The following is a 13467-nucleotide window of genomic DNA, read 5'->3' as shown; positions in this document are numbered from 1 at the left end:
AATAGAATTCATAGTTCAGCCAGAGAGAGAGAGAATAGGTACCCAAGCAATCAATTTTATTAATAAATAAAGTTTATCTTGTTATTGGGGATTGGATTCAGGGCCTCATGCACTGTCACTGAGACATGCCTTTAGCCCTCACGATAAAGAGTTTTTTGAAGAGGCTGCGTCTTCTCTAACATATGTTCTTCTAAATGGCCATCTGTAATAATGATGATTCTGGCAAGATCAAGCCAGTTAAAATGGCAGCACGGAGTGGGAGGGGTTCCAGAAGGCCTACTACTGGCTGAGGAGCTAGTGAGAGTTGGCTAGGCAGGGAGGGAGAGTTGCTTTTCTCTGGGTGTGTGGCCATGGGTTTCTCAGGCCCCAGCAGATGGCCCTATATCTATGTACAGACGGGCAGCACAAACTGGACTGAGTGTTCTATTAATAAAAAAGAAAGATGGGGCTGGAGAAATGGCTCAGTGGTTAAGAACACTTGTTGCCCTTGCAGAGGACCTGGATTTGAGTCCTAAGATCTACAACCATCTATAATTCCAGTTCCAGGGTGCACGAACCCCTCTTCTGACTTCTGAAGGTGCCAGGCACTCATTGGCATACATACCTACATGCAGACAAACTTTCATGTGTATAAAATAAAGTCAATAATAACTTTTAAAAAGGAAGAAAAACCATGAAACTGAGAGGGAGATACTGTGGCGGGCCTAAGGGAAGTTGGAGGTTGGAGTTGGGAGCAGGTGTAATCATTCATGTATATACATCAATGAAATTTTCAAAGACTAAATAAAAATATTAAAAAGAATGCTATGATGAGGCTTTCTTTTCTAGTTTCCCCAGGTATTCATTCATGTTTTCCCAAGAAAAGAAGACTAGAAGGGAGACAGTAACAGATCCATGAACTGGGTGCACCAGTTTAACGGTGCAGAGTGACGTAAGAACGGTTTGTTGCTTGGTCAGCCTGGGGTGGGGAGAGGGCTCCTACTTTGCAGTTTCTAGGCCACGAATTAAAGCAACGCATTTCCTAATTCCTGTGTCTAAGGGAGGCCTTGGGTTAGTGGAGGCTCTCAGGCCTTCAGACCAGTAGCTCAGGAGAGGCGAGCTCAGCTTACTCCTGTTGCTCACCTGTCTGTGCTGCTCAGGGAGATCGTATGCACCTTCACGTCTCTCTCCTTGTGTAGCCTCTGCACAGCATCGAGAATAAGGCTGCAGCTTGTGTCTGGCTCCCCATCCGTTAGGAGATACAGGCCTTGCATGCCCTGAAAGCTAAAAGCTTTCTAAGAGAGCACAGGGAGGCAAAGTCAGGCCTGGGTAGGGAGGTTCTCTAGGAAGGATAGAAACAGCTCAAGGGAGGAGACTCTGTCCCCAGGGAAAATGTGTCGGATAGGATTCTAAAATTGCCTATTAAGATTGAGATTCTGTTCCAGGACAGCTCTAAAAAGCGCAGAGAAACCCTGTCTCGAAAAACCAAAAAAAAAAAAAAAAAAAAAAAGATTGAGATTCTGAGCCCCCAAGGACGGTTCGATGTGTAAATTGCTTTCTGGACAAGTCTGGCAACTTGAATTTGGTTCCTGCAGCCCAAATGAAGTTAAAAGGTAAAGAACTAACTCTGTGAAGTTGTCTTCCACACATATGCCAGGCCATGTTTGTCCCCACACAAATCATACAACACACACCACACACTCACACACACATACACAATGACAACAAATTTTAAAAAGATTGAGGCTGGATGGTGGTGGTGCACGCCTTTAATCCTAGCACTAGGAGGCAGAGCAGGTGAATTTCTGTGAGTTTTAGGCTAGCCTGGTCTACAGAGAGAGTTTCCAGGACCAGCCAGGGACTACACAGAGAAACTCTGTCTTAAAAAAAAAAATTGAAATGAAATTACACTTCCAGCCTAAGATAGAGAGCAAGGGAGCTGCTGAGGCCACTTTCTGTCTTTTAATCCCCGACACGCCACCCAACTTTCCCCTAAAGCCTCTGGGTCTCCTCTGAAAGTGAGAGCCCGTATCACCTGCTGTTAGGAGGATGACATGAAGCTACACGCTGCAAGTCCCAAAGCTTCATGGGCTACTGGTGTGGCATGGCACTGTTTCTGTGATGCTACAGGGTGGGGGTAAGAGGCAGCAATTGCCATTAAAGCTGATACGAAACGCGGTGTTCCCCTGGGCTTGCAAGTGGGCCCACCCATTTCATAGCCTCATGACACGCTGCATCTGTGGTCTCCACCAGAGTGTTCTGCCATGGCTTCAGGTCCTTTGCAAAGCTGAGCAGGTTTAAAGCTGGGGAGGAAGAAAAGAGCAGGGCAGAGGGAGGAAAAAATGATTGGTGAGAGCAGGCGAGTTTGTGCTGATGTTGTAGAAGTCATCTCTGTGAGGACTGTCGCTTGGAGACTCTACAGTGAGTCCAGACACCGAAAGGGGGAGAAGGTACCCCCTTAAAATGCTAGATGCATATGTAAGCAGTTTTAAAACGCTGAAGAGGTGCAAAAATACAGTGTTCTTTCTCTTCCTCTTTACAATGATTCAAAAGGGCAAGGATGCTCAGCCTGGGACACCAGGGGCCTGATGTGATCTTCTTGGTCCTACCCTCCCCAGCCCAGCCATCTACCTGTCACAGTGCTTCCTCAGCTGCTCCCAAATCAGCAGGACCATCTCTGTCTTCATCCACTGCAAGTGGGGGCTCATGGATCCTGACGTATCCAGTACAATACACACGTTGCTTTCCAAGATGTGCCAAACAGCCTGCGGCTCCCTGCTCCATGGTGGGTGGCAGAGGCCAGGGAAGGGGTAAGATGTTAGTGTTCCTCATGGTATCTACAAAATACAGAGTCTTAAAGCACCTACTGCCTCCCCGATAATTGGTCACAAGTTATCCACTGGGAGATGGCCCCGTGGCAGAGAGATGGGGGAGCCAGCTGTCCAAGGGCAGAGATAATCAGCTGTATGAGGTTTGGGAGATGAAGATTTCAGCTCTGGGGTGGAGGAGAAAGCTAGGGTGAGGACTACATGGGCACACCCGTGGGGGATGGGTGAGACATACAGAAAAGTTATTCAAGGCCTGGAGACTCAGTTCAAGGGGGTCTCTAGAGGGCTAGAACTTGTCCAGAACCCACAGCGTAGAGCCTAGGTTCTGTCTTGCGCCTCTCATCTACACTTTGGTCATGAATCCGCTAACTTTGGTCTTTGATTGCAGTGAGGAAGCTCAGCAAATATTTGGTGCGACCAGTGTCATGAACCCTGGTGCTCCCTGGGACAGCAGAAGAAAACGAACAAAACGGCTAGAACTATCAGCTAGTCACTCTCCATGAGTAAGTGACCAAGTTTGTTGGACCTTGTTGCCTAGGGTCTTCCAGGATTCACCTGGCTGTCACAGCGAGACTAAGAGGAAAGTCAGCCGGAGATCGGAAGCTGGCAGGGTGCTCTATGGGACTAGTCAGCCCTTCAAGGGTCGCATCCACAAACACCCCCATTTAGAACCCCCTGGCAGGACTTTAGTGTGAGCCACCATGCCCTGCCCATTGTCACCTACCAAATCCTCTCATGCTTGCCCATGCCATCTTTCTACATCCCCTTCTACTGGACCGGCTCTCTTCATCTCCCAAAAGGCTAGGACCAGTAATCCTTGTTCTGCTCTCTCCCCAAAGAGTTTCACTATCCACAGAGCGGCCAGAGGGAAGACTGCAAGGCTGGCTGGTCATTTTCTGCTTATGGGACACCCTGCTAATGGTTCCTGTTGCTCCCAGGAATGACAGTGCCCTGGCTGCCTTTCTGTCTCTCTCTGAACACTCTTTGCTTGGCTCCTCCTTCCCACACCGTCCCCTTCTTTTCAGTCTCCGAACTCAGAGTTGTTCCTTCCACTCAAGGCCTACTGCCCACAGACTGTCTATCTTTCTTCTTTTGTCCACTCAACATCTCCACAACTTTAAACATCACTTCGGGGCCAACCGCCCCCACAGTATGGCTGCCCCACCCCCATTTCCCCTGCCACTTGTCATTTGTGACTTTTTGGTTAAGATTTCTCTCCTGGAGCACACGCTCCATGAGCTCAGGCACCCTGTTGGGACTTGCCGTCTACCCTCTCCACACACCTGGAAGGAGTCCAACATTCTTCATTGAATAATGAATGAGTGAACAATGAATGAAGTATTCCCCCAGGTGAATTTGTGTGTGGGAGTCCTGGGGCCCCGAGTTGTGCTTGTAGGTGCTAGGCAAGCACTCTGCCACTAAGCGATAGCCTTGGCTCTCAGTGAGTCTGATGTACAGGGGTTTGGACATGGACCTGTGTGTGAGGTGAAGGTGCTCCATCATCAGCTTTTCCAAGTGGCTGGTGTAAGTTGAGAACAGGTCACTCTACTTCCCCTTTGAGCCGCCCCTAACCATGACCTGTCAATCACCCTCTGGAGCTTGGAAGAGAGGCTTTGGAAAGCTGCTGTCATAGCCACATGCTATGACACAGACTATTTAGAGTCTAATGAACTCCACAGGACCCTACATGACAACACGGGAGAGCCCATAAGGCTCTCTCATCCTGTTACCCGAAACTCTCCAGATCCCAAGGCTAAGTGTTTCCTATTTCATTTCCTTTTTACTTCAAGATGTCTGACCTCTTGGCCTTGATGCTCAGCTAAGGCTTGCCCTGGACTCCTGGTCTTCTGGCCTCTACCTCACAAGTCTGGGCTACAGGTAAGGACTACCACACTTGTAATATAGTTAGCACCTCTTCTGGAATATGAGCCTGGACCTCCTCATCCTGCCCCATTTGTGCATCGTTCTTGGAGGCACCTTGGTACCCCAGGGAAGAAAGATGTGGGATTCCCTTCCTGTATGCTGTGAATACCATTGATTGGTAAAGAAGCTGTTTGGGCCTGTGAAAGGGTGAATTGAGCTAGATGGGGAAAACTAAACTGAATGCTGGGAGAAAGGAGGCAGAAAAAAAGATGCCATGTAGCCTCCAGGAAACAGATGAGCCAGAATCTTGCCGGTAAGCCACAGCCACGTGGCAATACACCGATGAATAGAAAATGTGTTAAATTAAGATGTAAGAGCTAGCCACTAAGAAGTTAGAGCTAATAGGCCAAGCAGTGATTTAATTAATAAAGTTTCTGTGTGTGATTATTTTGAGTGTGGGCAGCCGGGAACAAACAAGTGGCCTCCTACAACAGAAGAAGTACGGAAGATATCTTCTGGGTTGGAACCTCTTCCATGTCTACCTTCACAAATGTGTTCAGGTAGGGTCCCCACTAATTACACAGGCCTTGCTCCTCTCATAATGTCGTTTCCTACTACCCAACAGCCACGGTCAGAACTGGGACATCCGCAGTCACGTACAGGGAGGCAAAGGAAGCAGCCAGCTTTGTAGGACGGGCAGAAACTCCCTCTGGTTCCCGTCCCATACTCTGTCACCTATCACCTTGCCTGATCCCTGGACCCTGAGTTTGCTAATTCAGTTCAAGGAGAATGGCTCGGATAAACCACTGGCCTGACGTTCCTGAAGAGTTGGCCTTGAAGGACTGACCCCTGAATTTCTGCGATAGCCTTCACCACTTCCTCTTAGGCTCCTCCCACCTTCCTGGGATGTAGTCAGACTCACCAGATATCAGCCACTGCAGCCTCTGCACATAGCCCCTCATCACCTTCTTCCATGGACGTGATATACGTCTCCATTTCCCACAGTGTCCACGGATGTGCCTCACTACTCCCTGGGGAAGGCACGCAGAGGCCCAATACACCCCATCAGTGTTGGTTCATAGTCTCAGCACCCCCAAAAGTGTTCATACCATTGCAATAAACAACTCTCCACATATTTTTATATATGTGGTGTGTGTGTGCGTGTGTGTGTGTGTGTTTGCATGATTGATCTTGAAGCAGAGTCTCACCATGTGGCCCATGCTGGCCTTGTATTATCATCTCCTTTTTCCTGCCTCCTGAGTCCTGGCATTGCAGACATAGAGCACCATGTTTGGGTCAGTTTTATTTATTGAAAAGTTATTTTAATTTAGATGTACTGCCCAATTCCATGATTCTGTGAAGGAGTGGGAACTAGGGTAATGGTGCTATGTCAAACAGAAACCGCGGTGGGAACAGTGTAAAAGTCACAACATCTCCAAGTTTTAAAACAGGAAAATCCTTATTCGAGGGCTAGAAGGTCCACACATTTCAAATGGAAAGATACCCTCAGCAGAGGGGTCAGCATGTGGAAAAGGACCCCACATTAAGTGGATAATTTTTTAGGCTATTTTTAGTTTCCTCTGATGTTGTATACACGGGTATCAAGGGGCAAAGAGAAAAAGAAGCCAATTTTTACTTTGTACTGAATGCACTTATTGCAACCCCAGAATAATGAGAAAACACCTCCCAAATAGCAAGCAGGGAAGAGAACCTGCTCCCTCCTGCCATCCCTACTGGAGCCATGGCCAGCGTTAGGGTGCTGTGATGATTTGAGTAAAGAACAGCCCCTAGGTGGCTTTCATATGTTTTGAATACTGGGCCCCAGTTGGAGAAGTGTTTGGGAAGGATCAGGAGGTGTGATCTTGTTGGAGAAGTTGCCATCCTTGGGGTGTGCTCTGAGGTTTCAGGAGCCCATGCCATTCCCAGTCAGCCTCTCTGTAAACTCTCAGATCTGCCATGCCTGTCCGCATGTCACCATGCTTCCACCACTAGGGTCACGGACGCTGACCCTCTCAAATGGTAAGCCTCACTAGACTCTTTTCTCTTACAAGTTGCCTTGGTCATGGATTTTTTTTTTAAATCCACAGTATCAGAAAAATAAAGACAATTACCAAGTGCTTTGGAGTGGCTACGTCGTCACGGATGGTTGCTTAGCATCTGCTTCTAGGTCTTACCATCTACTCCAGGGTGTGATCTCAGACCTGGTGGGGGGGGGGGCTTCGCTTATTTTTTTTTCTACCAGAAGTCTATATCTGCCACTCAACCGAGTGAAGCCCTACTTTAGGGAGTGAGACTATATAAGCAGAGAATAGATGTCAGTGCCTCCTGACCTTCTCGCTGCCACTAGCAACTGACAAAAGGTAAGGAACTGGGGGGTGAGGAACAGCATGTGTGACTTACGTTGATCTCTATACTGGGATGACAGAGCAGTGTTTGGCCGACACCGCCTTGTGTGCCAACTTCTGACATCTACAGCTGGGGCGAGGCATTTGGACAGTTCCAAGCTTCAGCTTTCTCAGCCGCAGGTGGCTATCCACTCAGAATAAACAGGTAAGGTGAGTAAGTCAGGCCTACGTGAGCAGCTGACTACGGGTCAAAAGCTCTTGTTTGAAATATGCTCCTGGTCCTCCCGGAGCATCGATACTTGCAGATTCTCTTCCCAAGCTCTGGGAGAGAGAGACACAAGAATGGCCAAGAGGAAACCATTGCATTGACCATATACTTGGCCTTGTTGATTCTGGAAGATATTGTTGATTTTTTAGCAGCCCAGTATAATCTCCTATAGTGGTTGGAGTTAAATGGTCTAAAGTTCAGACTCTAAAACCAATCAGGATAACCTCAGCCTCTTCATCCAATGGAGAGATGTCGGATGTAGGCTCCAATCCATTTGAGCCTGACATCCAAGGTCAGCCCAAGCAGAACCAAGGGCAGACGTCATTGAATGGTTGTGTGGAGAGTGATGGTTTGAACCAGAGGGGGATTTCTGTTGCTTATATTCCAAAGGATCTGACATCAATAAGGACTATGACAAAATACACTTTAGTCATGCCTCATACCAACCTTATGAGATAGGCACATCTTCATTTTATTTATTTATTTTTTGGACTTTTCTTTTTCTCTTTTCTTCTTTTTTTGAGATGGGGTCTCTCTATTAGTCCTGGTCGTCATGCAACTTGCTATGTAGACCAGGCTGGCCTTGAACTCATAGAGATGCATCTGTCTTGTCTCATAAGGGTTGGGAATTAATGGTGTGCTCCACTAGAGCCAGCTTATTTTCATTTTACACAGTGAGACTGAGTGCAGCCATGTGACTTCCCAAGGCTATCCAGCTAGGAAGTAGCAGACTCTGATCTTATTGCCATTACTGCGTGTGTCACAACCAGCAGTCATTTTCAAAAGGTTTGCCCTCTTTGCCAAGCATGCCCACCCTCCTAAAAGCCATGGTTGGTAGAGGAATTACTAAGGGGCGTGGCTGATGTGAACAACTGAATACCTCTCGACTTGAGCAAACAGTATCCTTCCTGGGCAGCTCAATAGAAGAGTTGGTCCTCTTAACCGACTTCCCTTGGGGGTACCTCTTGTACACAGAGCCTAGGAGAAGCACAGCAGAATTACCATGGATCTGCCTCTTCCTTCCTCCCTTTCATACCCATTTCCCTGAAGTCAAATTCACTGCCAATTATTTAGGTAGAACTTGCTGAAGATGTAGAAAGTAAATTCATGAGGGTAGGGCTGGGCAACGCAGGCTGCCCCTTCTCCATTTAGCAGGGAATCCAGCTAGATGGGCACCGAGATGGCTCCATCTTCATTGCTGAATTGCATGGATGTAGAGTCACCCTAGAAAGATGGGCCTCTGTGTGTATCTGTGAGGGGAAACTTCCAGAGAAATTTAACTGAGGGGGGGAAAAACCCGCTCTGAATGTGGTGGCGCCATGCATGAACTTGGGCTCTGGACAGAATAAATGGGGACAAAAGGGAAGAAGTACCAACATTCAGTTTTCTTTGCTTCCTTACTGTGGACACGGTATGACCAGCATCCTTGTATCTCTGCTGCTACAGCTTCTTCCTCAATACACTTTTCTACTAGGATGTCCTATAGCTCATCAATTGTGAGCCGCAAGACAGCCTTCTTTGTTTTTGTTTGCATTGGTAATATGAAGAATAAAAGTAACTAATACAGGTACCGTTTCATAATGACCCCATGGTGGTCTAGGGAAATTCTTCAATTCATCCCTCCCTTAAACTGTCCTCACGGCTCAGAGAAACTGCCTGTCCCAGAAGGCACGACTGTGTTCAAAGACAGCGAGAGAGCCCACCCGCTCATGCTCATTGCTTTAGCTGGGAGAAAATGGGTTGTTTAAGGTTAGGCCTACTTCAGAGGCTGAGTCCTGAGGGAGCTGGACAGGGCTACTATCCTCAGCAGGTTTGCAGAGGGCCAGGAGCTTGTTCAGATGCACGTATTGGCTTCAGCTTACCCACACGGTGTTTCCCCGAGTCTGTGTAGAAGAGAGAGAGGCTGGCTCTCTTGACTTGGGCTTGCTCTTCCTCTTCTGTTCCAGCATCCCTTCTTTCCCAGGATGGGCCGAGGCTGGAAGACATTGAGTTGTTGGTTGGGCTACTCTCTATAGGTCCCACTGATGGAGCCATGCTGCTAGGCTATCTCAATTTCAGCTATCATCTACCCGGACATGGAATGTTCAGGCTCCTGGCCCCATCTCAGGTTCCTTGCCCTGTCTGGACCGGTTAGGTAATAGCTGGAGCTACCATCCCCAGGTCCTTGGATTTCCTGGAAACAGTGTGAAGTGCTTAGCGTGCCTGTGCCATTTCATCGGCTGTTCCCCCAGATTACAGATGGGCTGATGAGAAACAGAGTGGAGACCTCCTGGGCTTGCTGCCTGAACCGCATGGCTATAAATCTTTTTCTTCAGAATGAGATACGTAGTCACAGGTTATTGAGGTACGTACTTCACAGAACAGTTATGACTTCTCTTGATGAACCCCGTGGGCCTGAGCCCTGTGAGTAAAATTACTAAAACAGGGAGCTGGCTGCTGAGAACTGAGGGCTGCAGGTCTCACGAGGAGCACCTTAGATAACGGCCTGGCAGCCGTCAAGCATCACACCATTCAGTCCCTTTCATTATTAATTTACGCCTCAGTGGTGCCTGAGCTGACCCTCCATCCCTTGCCTTTCCCAACCATGCCTTACCTGGAGAGGGGCTTCCTTCACCACCAAGGGGTAAACCCTTCAGAGCTTTCGGGTTTTCAGCTCTCTTTTCTCCATCCCGGGCATCTTTAACGCTCTAGAAAACAGGCCGTCTTTCCCATCAGAGGCCTGCTGCCTGTGGTGGGCAGTTCCCCCAGTCACCCTGACCTCAACCTGTCAATCAGAAGGTTTCCAGGGAGGGATCTAAGGGACTTAGCACCTCGGAAACATTTAGCCTACCTTCTGTAGCAGGATTTCACTCTGGGTTTGGGAGGGAAAAAGAGGATGAATGTGTGCATTTATGTATGTAGTATGGAGGAGCACTGTGTTTTGCCAGATGTTCTTTCCTAGTCTCCTTGATTCTCTTCCTACTAGACTAGATTTTTCTGGGCCTCCAGTACGACAAACAAGCATTTAGGTAACTTTCTGTGCTCTGTTTTGCTGCTGTTTTGAGTCAGGTCTCACTATGTAGTGTCTTGCTGGGCCTGGAGCTTGCTTGTATTGACCATCTGGTCTTGAATTCATAGAGATCTGCCCTGCCTCGACCTCCCAAGTGTTTGGGAATTAAAGCATGCACCACTCTGCCTGATGTTTCTATGTCCTCATGGGCCCCTCAGTTTTAGAGGAAGTCTTTCCTACTTGGCATAAGTAGAATGTAGAAATGGTTTAATAATGTCAGCCAAGGGCACCAGGCCAGCAAGGGATCCTTTTTTGAACTGTGGTGAGAAGGGCCTAGATGCTATCATTTTAGGGGGTGCTCAGCCTGACAAGATGACCTAATAGAGGCCATGGTACAGCCTAGCCCTCCTCACACTGAGTCAGCTCATGGCCCACTGAAGGTCCCACACAAAGGCCCTGAGATGCTGGGGTTCTCCCATAATGGGGAAATAGTAAGAGGGGTGGGAATGAGTCTGGGATGCAGCCTCGTGGATAAGCTATACCTCCCTAGGATAGACTTCCCCACTCTGAAATGTGTGTGCTCACTAGTCAGCCACCTGCTGGACAGTCTTCAGGTCTCACCGACTCTTCTGATCATAGACAGCCCTGGTTTGTGAAGGTCTCCCCTCTAAAAGGTCCTCTGACCACTTAGGTGAACAGTGAGTGTTTTATTAGGACACATTTGATGGCCATGAATGAAGACAATCCCCAGCAGGCTGAGGGTGAGTCTCAGAGTCCCATCATACCCCCACTAAGCTTGGTATGTAGCAACAAGATGCTATTAGACCTTACCCTTTCCCCCACAAACCCTCCCAGGGTGAGTTATCCCTATGTAGAGAGGAAGGTGTAGTTCCATGGAGATGTTAGAACTGGGCTAGGAAATGGAACTGAAGTCGGCATAACCAAAGTACAGGTGAGTAGGGGAGCCATAGGTACCCCCCTCTAAGCTAAGAGGCAGGTCTTCTTCCCAGGGACCCCGAGGGGAATGTCCCTCCCCGAGTCTCTGCCCCCTCCAGTGCTAGCTCTGGGGCCTGGCCCAGTCCTTTTAAGATCTAGGGAAAGACAAGGAGACAAACTGGAAACAAATCCTCTGTGTGTTATTAGGGAAGGGAGTCAAACATTCTGGCCACCGAGGGGGCTGTGGGCTTGGGAGGACAGAGATTCTTGGGCGGACTTGGCTTGAGCATCCTTTGGCTTGTCTTTCTGGAGGGCTGCGTTTTGCAGTTCTTTTCCCCGAGTGGTTCTTCAGAGAAGCCACGAGGAAGGCACACTGCAATGGGGGTGGGTGGTAGCACACACTGGCCATTGTGGGTAGACAGACACACATGTACATCAGGACAGAGTCCTCTGGATGCTTCTTTCTGCCCAGAGGATGCAGTTTGGGGCTTGGATTAATCTTATGAAGAATAAGGACTCCTTTATTGTATTGGACACTGGGCAAATTAATGTTTGGGGGTCTCAAGCCCTCAGGCCAACAAGACTCGCTAACCCCACTTTATAATCAAGTCTTACAGTTTTGAATATGAAAAGTCTTCTGCTGGCTCATGTTGGAATTCTTGGTCCTTTGCACTACTTTGAGAGGTTCTAGAAACTATAGGAAAGAGGAGCCTCGCTGGAAGAAGGTCATCTGGAGGCAGATCCGTGAGAACTAGGCCTCTCTCTGTCCCACCCTCTCTGCTTCTCCTGGCTGCCATAAATTCAGCTTTTCTGTTCCAGAACATGTCCCCCACCATGGTGCTCACCGTCATCTATGTCCCTAGCCGTGATGCTCAGCCTCACCTCAGGTCAATAGCCAAGGAACCAGCTTGGGTTGAAATCTCTGAAACTAGGAGCTAAAATAGTTCCTCCCTTCCTTAACTTGTTTTTTTCTCAAATATTTGTCACATTGATGAAGAAGCCAAGATACTGCTTTACAGAACAGGAACCAAAAATCTGTGAGCACAAGGTTCTTTTCCAGTAATGGAGGGAACTTCAAGTCAACTCCAGGGACTGAGCAAGCCAGCATGTAAAACCCTTGAGTGACCACACAGTCAGCTCACCACACCCCAGGGCCAACACAGACACTGGCAGAACTGCAGGCAGTGATTGTTCTTTTTGTCTAAACGTTTCTTCTCTATTCCACTACTTCACACTCAGAGAACCAAGGAAGACTTTTCAAACATAAACAAACATCCGGAAGTTTGAGATGGCATTTAAGAATCAGGGATTTACAGACCCCAGATGAGCCTTTTCAGGAAGAGAGCTAAGGCACATCTGGGAGCCTCCAGTTCACTGACCTAGTGGCCACGGAGCAAAAGAACATGAACCGTGGCTCTATTGTCTTGTGTGGCTACAGTCTTGTGTGCAGATGAGTCATCCTACAACTGGCAGGAAGTACCATTTGCAGCAGGATGAGACCTTCACAGATTCTTCCCTTGGCTTGACTATGGGCCCTACAAACACCCTGGCCATCCAGGCTTGAACAGCTCCAAATCTCTCTCTCTACCCTATATATTTTCCCATCTGCCTTCAGGCCATCCTCGGTTGCTATCTCATAGGCAAGCCTACTTTTCTCTTAGCTTTACCCCTGTTCCCCAAACTCTCCCACCATAGACTGCTCCTACATTCTCTTCACGTTGGTCAGTGACACTGCTGTCTGCTAGCTGTCCCAGAGAAGACCTTGGGGGACTGCTTTTAGGTTTCTCCTTGTCCTTCACCCTGTATGTTGCATCAGCTGTAAATTTGGTTCATTCATCTTTAGATGTTTTCCTGTCTGTTCCCTTATCCCCATATTCTCACTGCTCCCGGCATGATCCTTCCCAGCTTTCTAGTTGCACAGGTACTACTCAAATCTCCTTTGGGGAAGTAGTTTTTTAAAATGAATTTTGAATAACAAAGTGCAGGCCATGCATAATCTAGGAAGAAATAGCAGGCAGAGAATACAGCAGTTGCAAAGACTGAGTTTAGAGCCGGGTGGCGGTAGTACACGTCTTTAATCCCAGCACTTGGGAGGCAAAGGCAGGAGGATCTCTGGTTTAGAAAGCAAGTTCCAGCAAAGACCACTACATAGAGAAATGCTGTCTCGAAAAACCACACACACACACACACACACACACACACACACACACACACACACACACACAGAGGCTGAGATTAGGAAGGGGCTGGGTGTGATGA

This window comes from Arvicola amphibius, chromosome 1 (assembly GCF_903992535.2).
Source record: "Arvicola amphibius chromosome 1, mArvAmp1.2, whole genome shotgun sequence".
Classification (NCBI taxonomy): Eukaryota; Metazoa; Chordata; class Mammalia; order Rodentia; family Cricetidae; genus Arvicola; species Arvicola amphibius.
This window is presented reverse-complemented; position numbering follows the sequence as displayed.